Source organism: Papio anubis, chromosome 6 (assembly GCF_008728515.1).
Source record: "Papio anubis isolate 15944 chromosome 6, Panubis1.0, whole genome shotgun sequence".
Taxonomy (NCBI): domain Eukaryota; kingdom Metazoa; phylum Chordata; class Mammalia; order Primates; family Cercopithecidae; genus Papio; species Papio anubis.
In genome coordinates, this window is record NC_044981.1 from 74550174 (window position 1) to 74554692 (window position 4519).

The 4519-nt window shown below is 36.4% G+C and overlaps 1 pseudogene; it reads left to right on the plus strand.

The window, feature by feature from the left end:
- The window catches only part of LOC103883809, a 133965-nt pseudogene that overhangs the window by 77455 nt on the left and 51991 nt on the right, over positions 1-4519 (plus strand).

Here is a 4519-nt window from a genome sequence, read left to right on the forward strand (position 1 = left end):
TTCTACAGTGATTGGCAATTTAAGGTAATTTATATTTTGTTAGGAAATCATTCACTTCCTCTGTGTTTTCAAATTTGTAGCCATGGAATTGCAAGCAGTAATCTCTTATAATTCTTTGAATCATGCCTGTATCTATGTTTTTGTTTCCTTCTCGTTTTTAATCTTGCATATTTTCACAAGTGCACTCGTGTGTGTTTGCCATGTGCATTCTCTCTTTAATCAGGTTCACAAAGAGTTTATCTACTTTATTGGTCTCAAAAAAATAAAAATAAAAACAGCTTTCGGATTGATTTATCCTTTCTGCTTTATTTTGGCTTGTTTTTGTCTTCTCCTTTATTAATTTCAGCTTCTATTTATATTAAGCCAATCCTTTTTGGTTTCTTTCATCATTCATTTCCCAATTTCTGGTGATGAGTACTAAGTTTCTTAATTTTTTTCTCTTTTACCTTTAATAACAGAGACATTTAAAACAGTAAGTTCATTTTGAGTGTAGCTTTTGCTGTTCCACTTCATTGCTTTGTCAATAGTTGGTAATTTCACTTTTTATTTCTTATTAATTGATTAACTTTCCAAAAGCTAAAACTTTTATAATTTATACCTCATTTTATTGAAGTGTGATTAGGAAAATAACCCTAAAAACATGCATTTTTCTTTATTTTATTTTTGGCAACTTTAATTTGTCAAGGTTTCCTTTTTGGCCAAATATAGGATTTTGTAAACGTTTCTTGAATCAGGGGAGAAATCTAGTAAATTGAATTTACTGATATGTATACTAGATGCATTTAACTCTGGAAGACATCTATTTAATTCTCTAATTGTATTTTTATCAAGTTCTCCTTGCATTTCTCATATTTTTGCTTTACATGCATACTTTGGAAATAAGCATGACATCTAAAAACAGCAATGTATGTACCTTAATTTAAAAATACTTTATTGCTAAAAAATTCTAACCATCATCTGTTCCTTCAGTGAGTTGTAATCTTTTTGCTGGTGGAGGGTCTTGCCTCCATGTTGATGGCTGCTGACTGATCAGGATGGTGGTTGCTGAAGGCTGGGGTGGCTGTGGCAATTTCTTGAAATAGGACAACAGTGAAGTTTCCTGCATCATTTGACTCTTCCTTTCATGAGAGATTTCTCTGGCATGTAATGCTGTTTGATAGCAGTTTACCCACAATAGCATTTCATTCAAAATTGGAATCAATCCTCTCAAACCCTGCCATTGCTTTATCAATTAAGTTCATGTAATATTCTAAGTCCTTTGTTGTTATTTCAACAATGTTCACAGCATCTTCACCAGGAGTAGATCTTGTCTCAAGAAACTACTTTCTTTAGTCATCTATAAAAAGCAACTCCTCATTCATTCAAGTTTTATCACAAGATGACAGCAATTCAGTCAAATCTTCAGGCTTCACTTCTAATTCTAGTTCGCTTGCTATTTCCATCACATCTCTAGCTACTACCTCCACTGAAGTCTGGAACCTCTCAAAATCATCCATGAAGGGTGTTGGAATCAATTTCTTCCAAACTCCTGTTAATTTGATATTTTGACTTCCACCTATGAGTCATGAATATTCTTTTTTTTTTTTTTTTTTAGACAGGGTCTTACTCTGTCCCTCAGGCTAGAGTCCAGTGATGTGATCTCAGCTCACTGAAAACTTTGCCTCCCAGGCTCAGGCGATCCCTCCACCTCAGCCCCTCGAGTATCTGGGATTACAGGTATGCACAACCACACCTGCCTAATTTTTAATAGAGATGGGGTTTTGCCATGTTGCCCAGGCTAGTCTTGAACTCCCGGGATTTTGCCATGTTGCCCAGGCTGGTCTTGAATCTGCCCACCTCAGTCTTCCAAAGTGGAATTACAAGCATGAGCCACTGCACCCAGCCACAAATGTTCTCAATGGCATTTAGAATGGTGAATCCTTTCCAGGAGGTTTTCAATGTACTTTGCCCATATTCATCAGAGGAGTCACTATGTATGGCAGCTATAGCCTTATAAAATGTATTTATTAAAGAATAAGGCTTGAGAACTGGCACTACTCTTTGATCTGTGGGCTACAGAATGAATGGTGTGTTAGCAGGCATGAAAACAACATTAATCTCCATGTACATCTCCATCAGAACTTTTGGGTGATCAGGTATCTTGTCAACGAGTGGTAATATTTTGAAAAGAATCTTGTTTTCCAAGCAATGGGTCTCAACAGTGAGCTTAAAATATTCAGTAAACCTTGCTGTAAACAGATGTGCTGTTATCCAGGCTCCGTTGTTCCATTGATACAACATAGGCAGAGTAGATTTATCATAATTGTTAAGGGCTATAGGATTTTTGGAATAGTAAATAAGCATTGGCTGCCACTTATAGTCACCAGCTATATTAGCTCTTAACAAGAGTCAACCTGTCCTTTGAAGCTTTGAAGCCAGGCATTGACTTTTCTCCTCTAGCTATGAAAGTCCTAGATGGTGTCTTCTTCCAAGAGGAGGCTGTTTTATCTACATTGAAAGTTGTTGTTGTTTAGTGGAGCCACCTTCATCAATGATCTTAGCCAGATCTTCTAGATGACTTGCTGCAGCTTCTCCATCAGCACTCACTGCTTCACCTTGCACTTTTATGTTACGGAAATAGCTTCTTTCCTTGAACCTCATGAACCAACCTGTGCCAGCTTACAACTTTTCTTCTGTAGCCTTTTCACCTCTCTTAACCATCACAGAATTGAAGGAAGTAGGGACTTGTTCTGGATTATGTTTTGGCTTAAAGGAATGTTGTAGCTGGTTTAATCTTCTGTCCAGAACACTTGAATTGTCTCTATTATGGCAATAAAGCGGTTTCACTTTGTCACTCATGTATTCATTGGAAAAGCACTTTTAATTTCCTTCAATAACTTTTCATTTGCATTCACAACTTGGCTAACTGTTGCAAGAGGCCTAGCTTTTGGGCTATCTGAGCTTTCAACATGCCCTACTCACTAAGCTTAATCATTTCTAACTTTTGATTTAAGGTGACAGAAGTGAGATGCTTCCTTTTACATAAACACTTCGAAGCTATTGTAGGGTTATTAATTAAGCTATTTTCAAATTATTGTTTATTTCAGGGAATAGGAGGGCCTGAGGAGAGGGAAAGAGACAGGGAAAGTGCTGTTCAGTGTCACATGGGCATGGTTCATGGTGCCCCAAAACAATTACAATAACCTCAAAGGTCTCTGATCACAGATCACAACAGATATAAAAATAAAGTTAGCAATATTGTGAGAATTGCCAAATGTGACACAGAGACATGAAATGAGCACATGCTGTTGGAAGAATGGTGTTGACAGACTAGATTGCTTTGGGGTTACCACAAACCTTAAAGTGAAGTACAGTAAACAGGTACGCCTGTATATTTTCACTGCCATATTATGTGAGGCTGATTTCCACTGAAGTTTTGGGACTGATTGTGAAGTTTGGGACTGATTGTGAAGAATGCTTAAATATTCAGCATTCTTGTTCCTATAAACCACTTGTCACATTTGTCATTCCAGACTTGAAAATTTCTCACTGTACATTCTCTGAAGGCAACAGCTTCTGTTAGGCTGTTCTGGCCCTTCTTTTATTCTGTCTGCACTTTCTTCACCTCTTCTTGTGCAATGTTGGCCCGCATCCTCAAAATCTTACTCTCTTTGACTGGTTAATAACTTTTGCTTCATTTGCTCCTTCCCAACCATGCTTGGGACATCTTCATTTTTCTCATTTTGTCTTCCACCCAGGTAGTTTTTCTGCATACCAAAACCCAATGTCACCATCATACTGAAACTTTAATCATTGCATAATGTCCTTCTTTATTTGTAAGTGCCTTTAACCATAAATCAACCTTGTCTGACAGTATACCATCACTCTTGCTTTCATTTCATTTGCATTTGCTTACTTTTGTTTATCTTTTTTCACCAAACAGATGTGCATTTATATATTTTTAATAAAATCGCAAAGACCCAGTTTATCAGCTTTGCTTCCAGCTTAACATTACATATTTAAACAATTGTCAAAACTTGCTAAGTTACCAGCATTTATGCACGACTAGAAAACACCCTTAATTTATACTAAGGTTGCGCTGTATTACCATTAATGCATTCATATCTATCACTGTGAGATACTGAAAAAATTGAAATTATTTCTATAAAGGCTCATCCTGGCAATGTTAACTTCATAACAGGCTGAAACTACTTGGTTTACATTTCAGACACAATGGACAAGCAGATCCGTGCTGGTGTTAGTGTACAGTTTTGTTCAACAATTACTAGAGAGTCACTACTCACCTTGGAGTAGGTTTAATATAAAAGCAAAGTGCATACAGAGATTTACAACACTTTTAAAGATAAAAGCAAATTGGTCCTATTATGTGGTCCCAACAATAAACTCCTAAGTCTATGACAAATAGGAGCTCTGATGAGTTATTTATAAATACTTCAGATGAGGTACAATTATACTGAAAATCAAGTTCATTCAACGTCTTCAAAATATGTTACTTCAATCCTCAAATGGTGCTTTTTAG